The sequence below is a fragment of the Ovis canadensis genome, chromosome 8 (assembly GCF_042477335.2).
Source record: "Ovis canadensis isolate MfBH-ARS-UI-01 breed Bighorn chromosome 8, ARS-UI_OviCan_v2, whole genome shotgun sequence".
Classification (NCBI taxonomy): domain Eukaryota; kingdom Metazoa; phylum Chordata; class Mammalia; order Artiodactyla; family Bovidae; genus Ovis; species Ovis canadensis.
This window is the reverse complement of record NC_091252.1, coordinates 94,240,870-94,252,249: the sequence shown is the minus strand read 5'-3', so window position 1 is coordinate 94,252,249 and position 11,380 is coordinate 94,240,870. Positions and strand designations below refer to the sequence as shown.

Below are 11,380 nucleotides of genomic sequence, written 5' to 3'. Positions count from 1 at the left end.
AGTGAGAAATAGATTTCAGGGACTAGATCTGATAGATGAGTGCCTGATGAACTATGGACGGAGGTTCGTGACATTGTACAGGAGACAGGGATCAGGACCATCCCCATGGAAAAGAAATGCAAAAAAGCAAAATGGCTGTCTGAGGAGGCCTTACAAATAGCTGTGAAAAGAAGAGAAGCGAAGGGCAAAGGAGAAAAGGAAAGATACAAGCATCTGAATACAGAGTTCCAAAGAATAGCAGGAAGAGATAAGAAAGCCTTCTTCAGCGATCAATGCAAAGAAATAGAGGAAAACAACAGAATGGGAAAGACTGGAGATCTCTTCAAGAAAATTAGAGATACCAAGGGAACATTTCATGCAAAGACGGGCTCGATAAAGGACAGAAATGGTATGGACCTAACAGAAGCAGAAGATATTAAGAAGAGGTGGCAAGAATACACAGAAGAACTGTACAAAAAGGATCTTCACGACCTGGATAATCATGATGGTGTGATCACTCATCTAGAGCCAGACATCCTGGAATGTGAAGTCAAGTGGGCCTTAGAAAGCATCACTATGAACAAAGCTAGTGGAGGTGATGGAATTCCAGTGGAGCTGTTTCAAATCCTGAAAGATGATGCTGTGAAAGTGCTGCACTCAATATGCCAGCAAATTTGGAAAACGCAGAAGTGGCCACAGAACTTGAAAAGGTCAGTTTTCATTCCAATCCCAAAGAAAGGCAATGCCAAAGAATGCTCAAACTACCACACAATTGCACTCATCTCACATGCTAGTAAAGTAATGCTCAAAATTCTCCAAGCCAGGCTTCAGCAATACATGAATTGTGAACTTCCTGATGTTCAAGCTGGTTTTAGAAAAGCCAGAGGAACCAGAGATCAAATTGCCAACATTTGCTGGATCATGGAAAAAGCAAGAGAGTTCCAGAAAAACATCTATTTTTGCTTTATTGACTATGCCAAAGCCTTTGACTGTGTGGATCACAATAAACTGTGGAAAGTTCTGAAACAGATGGCAATACCAGACCACCTGACCTGCCTCTTGAGAAACCTATATGCAGGTCAGGAAGCAACAGTTAGAACTAGACGTGGAACAACAGACTGTTTCCAAAGAGGAAAAGGAGTACATCAAGGCTGTATATTGTCACCCCGCTTATTTAACTTCTCTGCAGAGTACATCATGAGAAACGCTGGGCTGGAAGAAACACAAGCTGGAATCAAGATTGCCAGGAGAAATATCAGTAACCTCAGATATGCAGATGACACCACCCTTATGGCAGAAAGTGAAGAGGAACTAAAAAGCCTCTTGATGAAAGTGAAAGAGGAGAGTGAAAAACTTGGCTTAAAGCTCAACATTCAGAAAACAAAGATCATGGCATCTGGTCCCATCCCTTCATGGGAAATAGATGGGGAAACAGTGGAAACAGTGTCAGACTTTATTTTGGGGGGCTCCAAAATCACTGCAGATGGTGACTGCAGCCATGAAATTAAAAGACGCTTACTCCTTGGAAGAAAAGTTATGACCAGCCTTGATAGCATATTCAAAAGCAGAGACATTACTTTGCCAACAAAGGTCCGTCTAGTCAAGGCTATGGTTTTTCCAGTGGTCATGTATGGATGTGAGAGTTGGACTGTGAAGAAAGCTGAGCATTGAAGAATTGATGCTTTTGAACTGTGGTGTTGGAGAAGACTCTTGAGAGTCCCTTGGACTGCAAGGAGATCCAACCAGTCCATTCTGAAGGAGATCAGCCCTGGGATTTCTTTGGAAGGAATGATGCTGAAGCTGAAACTCCAGTACTTTGGCCACCTCATGCAAAGAGTTGACTCATTGGAAAAGACTCTGATGCTGGGAGGGATTGGGGGCAGGAGGAGAAGGGGACGACAGAGGATGAGATGGCTGGAAGGCATCACTGACTCAATGGACGTGAATCTGAGTGACCTCTGGGAGTTGGTGATGGACAGGGAGACCTAGAGTGCTGTGATTCATGGGGTCACAAAGAGTCAGACACGACTAAGGGACTGAACTGAGCTGAACTGAGGGGACATTATCTGCTCTGACTTTCATGTCATCAAATATTCTTAGTACTGGCAATTGACATGACAAGAAGTCTTTTGCAAGCGCTCAGAAGAGATGTTTACTTTGGTAAATCATCTATCGAGCCAGCATTTCTGGATATGAACCCCCAACCCTTGGAGATCACATTCCTTAGGGTGTACTGGCTTGAACCCAGATGAACACTGGGCTGACCCTAAGTGGTTCTCTTCTCTAAAGTGAGTGAAAGATAAGGTCTAGGGCCCCAGTGAAACTGGAGACAAAACTCTCCAAATATTAACTAGGAACAGATGATGAGCTAGGTCAGAATGAGTCTGACATTCTCAATCTCAATTATCTTAGGAAAGACTGTATTTGCGAGAGTTAAACTGCAAATTAAACAAGCTGAATATTTGCATCTCGGTAGGCTGTAAAGGGCAAGAGCTCATTTCTGTTTCCATCAGCTCTGCTTCTTCAGTAAGTACTCTGTAGAAACAAACCAGCACTCGACAACTGTGCAGCTCAGCAAACACACTCCACACTTGAGCAAGGGTCTCTCGCCTGCTTGAGCAGGAGCGAAGTAGATCTTTTATTCTATGAGAAGAGGGTGAAAGAAACTTGCCTTAGGTTTTCAGTAAAATTCACAGAAGCACAGAATTCTGAAGTCAGGAAGAACATGGAGCACATCCAACCCAATTTCCCTACTTCTATTTATTCCTTGGGTCGTTGGTCTTACTAAGACGCTCCCTTAAAATCCAAGGGCAAAAAAGTTTACTAAAAACTTCAGTATTTCTTCCCCTGTGTGGTCTACCATGCACAACACATTAGAGTATTGATTATTTCTAGAAAACCCTACAATAAAGGAAGTCTGTATTCCTTTCATCAGAGTTAAAAGTACTGGGGAAGTATGACCCATCCCTTGGGGAATACGGACTTAGTCTGGTCATCTATATGTAGCTGTCACTCACCTGTGCCCGACTCTTTCTGATCCCATGGACTGCAGCACACCACGCTTCCCTGTCCTTCACCATCTCCCGGAGTTTGCTCAAACTCATGTCCACTGAGTTGCTGATGCCATCCAACCATCTCATCTTCTGTCATCCCCTTCTCCTGCCCTCAACATTTCCCAGAATCAGGGTCTTTTTCCAGTGAATCACCTCTTCACATCAGGTGGCCAAAGTATCGGAGCTCCAGCTTCAGTATCAGTCCTTCCAATGAATATTCAGGGTTGATCTCCTTTAGGATTGACTGGTTCAATCTCTTTACAGTCCAAGGGACTCAAGAGTCTTCTCCAGCACCATGATTCTAAGCCATCAATTCTTCAGCCCTCAGCCTTCTTTATGGCTCAGCTCTCATACCCGTACATGACTACTGGAAAAACCATAGCTTTGACTACATGGACCGTTGTTGGCAAAGTGATGTCTCTGCTAATGTGCTGTCTAGGTTTGTCATAGCTTTTCTTCCAAGGAGCAAGTCTCTTTTAATTTCATGGCTGCAGTCACTGTCTGCAGTGATTTTGGAGCCCAAGAAAATAAAATCTGTTATTGTTTCTACTTTTTCCCCTTCTACATGCCATGAAGTGATGGGACCAGTCACTTTGTGCCATGAAGTTTTTTGAATGTTGAGTTTTAAACCAGCTTTTTTACTCTTCTTTTTCACATTCATCAAGAGGCTCTTTAGTTCCTCTTCGCTTTCTGCCATTAGTGTGCTGTCGTTTGCATATCTGAACTTGTTGATGCAATTCTGATGACAGAGTCTTAGGATAAGTTCCGTCATCTCCCAGCTTTCAGAACAGTGCTGCTGATCCCACACCACTGATCTAGAACCTGCTCACAGTTAATAGTCTTGTCACCACTCATTGAGAGTGCTCTGACCCAGCCTTTACCAAGAACTTTCCATGCAAGTCTGGTCTCAATTATAACTCTGTCATCCAGTGGTGCACATGGGCATTTGTTAAGGAGATAAATGCTTTATAAGTTTTAAATAAAATCTGAACTGTTTCCAAGAACACCACCTGGGTGTTAATGTCCAAACCCTGCTGATATGCCCACATCCTTTACCTGTACCCTTGACGATGCACAGCACAGAGCACCTCCGACTCAGCACAGGCCAGGCACCAGGTCTGGGTGGGGCTGACGAGTTTCGGAGTCTGGGCCCCAGCTGAGTGCTTCACTGCTTCTGTGAGAGGAGGGAATGAAACCTGAAACACTTCACGGCACAAAGTGACCAGAAGGGGACCTGGGTGCAGGAAGGTCTGGGTCAGGCCCCCGTCTCTTCTACCTCATGCGGCTCTTTGCTGCGCCCAGGTGAGAGGTTTGAAGACCAGCTCTTCTCTTAGGAGGATGGCCTAAGAGGTGTGGAAAACGCCAGGCATATGGTACTTTCTGGTTCTTCTCTTTGCACCAAGTCTCTTCCCCCACACCCAGGTGGGTCTTGACTGCCAGCAGCACAGGCTCTAATGAAACATCAGCTGTCCTGAGAGTGGCTTCCCTCCTCTGAATTTTAACTGGGCTTCTCGACACTTCTAGTCTTAGAAGTCATCCAAGTCATCCAAGGTCTGGACAAGGTGCACCCAGGTCTTTGGAGCATCATGCCCATCTCAGGAAGCTGACAGTCAGGGAGGAATGAAGAGAAGGTGAATGTGAGGCCGACTCTCGGCCTTGCCCTGGGCTCCAGTCTGGGCCTCGTTTCCTCAGGAGGGCGGGTTTCCGCTGGCCAGGAGGTGGTGCTCGTTCTGTCATTTATGTTTTACACGCACCCTTGTCTAAGAGCAGTGCTGGTCTGGCTGCTCTGCGGTGTGCTGCTGGCTCTCAACACTGCCTGGCTTGGAGCAAAGTCACTTGGGAGTTTCTACCTGCTCTCCTCATCTCTCTGTTGGGACCAAACTCTCCCACAAGGGGCTTGAGAAGAGGGAGAGCACATGGTGGTTTGCAAAACTTGCTGTTTTTAGGGGGCTGTGCTGTTGGTGTCCCATTCACCTCTGCTCTAGTCTGGATACTATACATACAGCCAGGCAGCCTTGGGTTGTGTCAGTTCGAAGACCTTAGCTAATTAAATTAGTTTTAGCTGTGTCTCTAAAGCGTGAGTGAAAATCACTCTGTCGTGTCCAACCCTTTGTGATTCCAGACTATACAGTCCATGGAATTATCCAGGCCAGAATACTGGAGTGGGTAGCCGTTCCCTTCTCCAGGGGATCACCCCAACCCAGGGATGGAACCCAGGTAGGCGGAGTCTTTACCAGATGAGCCACAGGCAAGCCTCTCTATAGTGTGAAAGTGAAAAAAAAGTGAAAGTGAAGTCGCTCAGTCGTGTCCGACTCTTCACGACCCCATGGACTGCAGCCCACCAGGCTCCTCCGTCCATGGGTTTAAAGTGAAGTGAAGTCGCTCAGTCGTGTCCAACTCTTTGCAACCCCATGGACTACATGTAGCCTACTAGGCTCCTCTGTCCATGGGATTTTCCAGGCATTAGTACTGGAGTGGGTTGCCATTTCCTTCTCCAGGGGATCTTCCCGACCCAGGGATCGAAACCAGGTCTCCTGCATTGTAGACAGACACTTAACCGTCTGAGCCAATAGTGTACTGAAGATAAAAACAAGTACTGCTGCTGCTGTTGCTGCTGCTGCTGCTAAGTCACGTCAGTCGTGTCTGACTCTGTACGACCCCATAGATGGCGGCCCACCAGGCTCCCATCCCTGGGATTCTCCAGGCAAGCATACTGGAGTGGGTTGCCATTTCCTTCTCCAGTGCATGAAAGTGAAAAGTGAAAGTGAAGTTGCTCAGTCGTGTCCGACTCTTTGCGACCCCATGAATCACAGAACACCAGGCCTCCCTGTCCATCAACAACTCCTGGAGTTCACTCAGATTCACGTCCATTGAGTCCGTGATGCCTTCCAGCCATCTCATCCTCTGTCGTCCCCTTCTCCTCCTGCCCCCAATCCCTCCCAGCATCAGAGTCTTTTCCAATGAGTCAACTCTTCGCTTGAGGTAGCCAAAGTACTGGAGTTTCAGCTTTAGCATCATTCCTTCCAAAGAAATCCCAGGGTTGATCTCCTTCAGAATGGACTGGTTGGATCTCCTTGCAGTCCAAGGGACTCTCAAGAGTCTTCTCCAACACCACAGTTCAAAAGCATCAATTCTTCAATGCTCAGCTTTCTTCACAGTCCAACTCTCACATCCATACATGACCACTGGAAAAACCATAGCCTTGACTAGATGGACCTTAGTCAGCAAAGTAATGTCTCTGCTTTTGAATATGCTATCAAGGCTGGTCATAACTTTTCTTCCAAGGAGTAAGCGTCTTTTAATTTCATGGCTGCAGTCACCATCTGCAGTGATTTTGGAGCCCTAAAAAATAACGTCTGACACTGTTTCCACTGTTTCCCCATCTATTTCCCATGAAGGGATGGGACCAGATGCCATGATCTTTGTTTTCTGAATGCTGAGCTTTAAGCCAAGTTTTTCACTCTCCTCTTTCACTTTCATCAAGAGGCTTTTTAGTTCCTCTTCACTTTCTGCCATAAGGGTGGTGTCATCTGCATATCTGAGGTTACTGATATTTCTCCTGGCAATCTTGATTCCAGCTTGTGTTTCTTCCAGCCCAGCGTTTCTCATGATGTACTCTGCAGAGAAGTTAAATAAGCGGGGTGACAATATACAGCCTTGATGTACTCCTTTTCCTCTTTGGAAACAGTCTGTTGTTCCACGTCTAGTTCTAACTGTTGCTTCCTGACCTGCATACAGATTTCTCAAGAGGCAGGTCAGGTGGTCTGGTATTGCCATCTGTTTCAGAATTTTCCACAGTTTATTGTGATCCGCACAGTCAAAGGCTTTGGCATAGTCAATAAAGCAAAAATAGATGTTTTTCTGGAACTCTCTTGCTTTTTCCATGATCCAGCAAATGTTGGCAATTTGATCTCTGGTTCCTCTGGCTTTTCTAAAACCAGCTTGAACATCAGGAAGTTCACAATTCATGTATTGCTGAAGCCTGGCTTGGAGAATTTTGAGCATTACTTTACTAGCATGTGAGATGAGTGCAATTGTGTGGTAGTTTGAGCATTCTTTGGCATTGCCTTTCTTTGGGATTGGAATGAAAACTGACCTTTTCAAGTTCTGTGGCCACTTCTGCGTTTTCCAAATTTGCTGGCATATTGAGTGCAGCACTTTCACAGCATCATCTTTCAGGATTTGAAACAGCTCCACTGGAATTCCATCACCTCCACTAGCTTTGTTCATAGTGATGCTTTCTAAGGCCCACTTGACTTCACATTCCAGGATGTCTGGCTCTAGATGAGTGATCACACCATCATGATTATCCGGGTCGTGAAGATCCTTTTTGTACAGTTCTTCTGTGTATTCTTGCCACCTCTTCTTAACATCTTCTGCTTCTGTTAGGTCCATACCATTTCTGTCCTTTATCGAGCCCATCTTTGCATGAAATGTTCCCTTGGTATCTCTAATTTTCTTGAAGAGATCTCTAGTCTTTCCCATTCTGTTGTTTTCCTCTATTTCTTTGCATTGATCGCTGAAGAAGGCTTTCTTATCTCTTCGTGCTATTCTTTGGAACTCTGCATTCAGATGCTTGTCCTGTCCAACTCTTCACAACCCCATGGTCTGCAGCCTACCAGGCTCCTCCATCCATGGGATTTCCCAGGCAAGAGTACTGGAGTGGGTTGCTATTGCCTTCTCTGAAAAACAAGTACTAGGCTCCAGATAAAAGTCTCTTGGAACAGATGCACTTGTATCTGGCTGATTTCAAAAAATTATTACGCTTCTAAATATATGCTTGAAAGTGAAAGTGTTAGTGACTCAGCCGTATCTGACTCTTTGGGACCCCAAGGGGGGCCGGGAAGCATGGTCAGACCCAGGGTGGAGTTGATGGAAACAAAAAGGGAAAGGCTGGGGAAGGGAGCCCAACTCCATGTGTGATCAGCACCATCAAATGAACCATTTGGTGCTGACAGGACTTTCTCCCACACGACTGGATACACAGAATGAATGGAGACAATTTCTGTCAGAAAAATATTTTCTCTCATGACTGAAAACAAAGGAGGCAAGCTTCAGTACTGGCAAGAAACCATAATCCCCGGACTTGAGGGCCCCCTGTAGTCAGTACGGGTACTTTGGGAACATGTACCTGGGACTCAGAGGACCCCCTGGGGCTCCCGCAGAGAAATGAATCACTTGAGGACAGCCCTTCTCCTCGCAGTGGGAATCCATCACACGTCTGCATCCCAAGCATTGTGGCATCTGGCTGCTCGCCTTCTTACCAGGGAGACAAAAAGTAACATTGGTAAAGCCCAGATTTCCATGATATCAAACATGAAAAGTATGAGATTCAAGGATTAAAGGACTGCTCCTCTTATACCTGGGACTGCACCTACTACTGGGTCCATGCAAGATGCCATAGGTGGTTCGGGGGAGTGGGGGCAGCCCTCAAGGTGACACCCGGGAGGCAGGAAACACTGAGTTGATTAGTTTGAAAGGGGAAATGACAAGTTCATTTGAATGAGTTGGAGGCCAGGCTAAAAGGACGCTCAGTGACCCTCAGTTCCCCATGCACAAATGGGGAATGGCATCAGGACTGGCCTGTTTGTTGTGCTTTGAAGGAGATTGGAAGGGAAGTCATGAGGTCTCTCTGCACCCTGTTGGCTGAAGATGGGAGAAATGACCAAGGTAATGCGCTTGACTAAGAGAAGGCAACTGGATCAGTGGTTTGAGACACTGTGATGCAGCCAGCCTTTATCATCCAAGTTTCCCCCATTTTGGGGGGTGTTGGGGGTAGGGGCTACTGTTGCACATGCAGTGAAAAACGCTGCATAACCACAGGGCTCAGCAAGTGCCTGGAACACACTAGAGCCAAGCAGCATAGGGGCTACCTGAATTTCAGATTAATCAATTGAAGGCACAGACATTCCACACAGCCAAGATGCTGTCCTGAGAGATAGCTGAGGTTTAATAAATTCCTCAGGCTTATCTCACCTCAAGATAAACTCAGTAAGTTCTCTGCTATAGTTTTTTCCTAATTTCCCACAGCTTTTACTTTGCCTTAAGTGCAAAGTTTCAAGGAACAAGTCTGGTAACTGCACTGAAAGTTTCAGGAGAGAGGCTTTCACATTCTCTAAAGCACAGGGAACGCACACTCTGGGGAGCGAGGTGATGTGGAGGCAGGAACCCCAGAAGACAGAAAGCAGAGGGATGTAACTATTTTCGCCCGGGACTCAATTCCCTGCTAGGGTTCTGCTTCCAGGCTGGTGTACCTGCTGCGGCCTGAACCTACGGTTCCAACAGGAACTTTGAGTGAGATTTCAGAAACAAGCCTCTTCTTCACATGGATGGTTGCGTGTTCTTTAGTGCATCGAGCAACGGTTTCTAAGATAAGCAGAGAAACAAATCCATGCAGACCAGCTCCTTCATGACGGCCGGGTGAGTAACTGTTTGATCTTCTGACAACTCTAGAGGATGAGCTTTGGAGAGGGTGAGCACGCCTCTGGTGGGCGAGGGCGGCCCACCTACACTGCCTCTCTTTTCCCGGGAGATGACTAAGAACAAGTGGCTCAGAGCTCATGACAGGCAAATGATTATGAAACACTCGACTGAGAAGCTGGGAATTAAAACTGGGTCTATTCATTAATGTGATCCAGAAACCTTCAATTCTACTTCAGGAATTTTTTTGTCTATGGAATCCAGGAATCATTTCAATCTCTCAATGCTTCAATTTTCCTCTGAAAGAAAAGAAGGTAAAAGGTATCCACTTTACAATGGAGTCTGGAGATTCAGCTGTGCATTCTTGTAACAGTTGCACTGCAATCTCGAGGCAGTTGTGTGTCTCCAGTGAGTTTTGGGGGCCGGGATATGGGAGCTAAACTGACTCCCTATACTCTTCACACTACCAGGAAAAGAATACTGAATGCCAGAATAAAAACAGAATGCATCCTTTTCAAGATGAGGTTTTAGAAAGAAAGGGATTTGCCAAGTATCCTTACTTTTAAAATAAATCACTTCTGGCCAATCACACTGAATGGCCCCAGAGCTGATAAGGAGCCAGGCTGGTAAAGGTAATCCCACTCCTACACATGGCTCTCAGCTCACAACAGAGCCTGGCCCTGAGGCTCTTGGGCTCTCAGCTCACGACAGAGCCTGGCCCTGGGGCTCTTGGGCCCTTGGTTTCAGGGGAGGGGAGGAAGCAGCTTTTTTCTGATCAGGTCTCCTTGCTACCTGATTTAAGTGGTGAAGATACAAGGAATATCAACTTGAAGCTCACAAACTTTCACAGCAGAACAAGATCTATTTTGAGTCTCATACAAAATCCAGGTTAGGTTTGTATGACTATTACTATTTATAGCACAGATTTATAATTCTATGATTATTTAGAAATTAATGATTAAAATTTGCTAGAGATGACAGTGGTTTTTGGTTCTGTCTCCTAAAGCTTGAGTGACCATACCTATTTTTTATCTCTGGAAAAACCACATGGGTGGCTCTGTAAATGCGCATGGGAACAGTATTCACAGGTGAGCCTCCTATGACCCTCAGTCCTTGCCTCCTTCCCAAGGTCAGAGGGAATTCCAGGGTGAAGCACGAAGTGCACCAAGTCTCATTAGTAGTAGTAACAATTAACAGTTATCTTAGCACTTGTAGTGGAATTGCTCCAAACCTGGGTTTATTAAGTTTGTTACAAAGTAAAAAAGAAAGGTGTCAATGTACTTAGCACCTCAGATCTTGTAGGTACTAACAGAAGCACCCTGAATTGGTTATTTTTACAAAAGCAAAGAGAAACAAAAACTCAAATCAACTCAACAGGAAAACAGCATGACCTGGGACCTCTCAGAAGGAACAATGATAATAAAGGGCTCAGGTGTCACGTAACAGGTGGCGGTAACCCAGGAGTCAAATTGGAGCCGTGGTCATCCTGGGTCATGCCAACAGAGAGAACCGATTTCTTCTCAAATGACTCAAGACCACACCTGAGTTTGGCACACAAGGAACTGATGGTTTTTGTGTTTTTTTTTTGGATCTGAAAATTTTATTAAGCAATAGCTGACAACTCTTACAACTTCAAATCATCAAGAAAAAAAAATAAGGAGATTGATCCATCTCAATAATAAAGATGGAAAATAATTTAGACAAACCACATCATTTTGAATGCAAACCACCAACGCCCTCTAGAATACCTCCTGCACAATCAAATACACAAACCACATTAAGGAGAGAGGAGACCAGGGTGAGCTCATCAGAATGAAATTTGGAAACCTCAACAGATCTTGCTTGGAAAGTGAAACAAAAAAGGATGCTGAGTTCAGAAACCAACCAACTGACCCACCGACAGGAGAGGAACCGGCGCAGCAGGCAGC

At 45.5% G+C, this 11,380-nt stretch overlaps 1 long non-coding RNA gene across 1 annotated transcript; it reads right to left on the bottom strand.

Annotated features, from left to right (window-relative positions):
- Nucleotides 1-2,382: 2,382 nt before the first annotated feature.
- On the bottom strand, nucleotides 2,383-5,772 carry LOC138445373 (uncharacterized). Its single transcript, XR_011258827.1, has 2 exons — nucleotides 2,997-5,772; nucleotides 2,383-2,622 (listed from the first exon to the last, which is right to left on the bottom strand). It is a non-coding gene; the product is annotated as an uncharacterized lncRNA (long non-coding RNA).
- Between the last annotated feature and the right edge of the window lie 5,608 nt (nucleotides 5,773-11,380).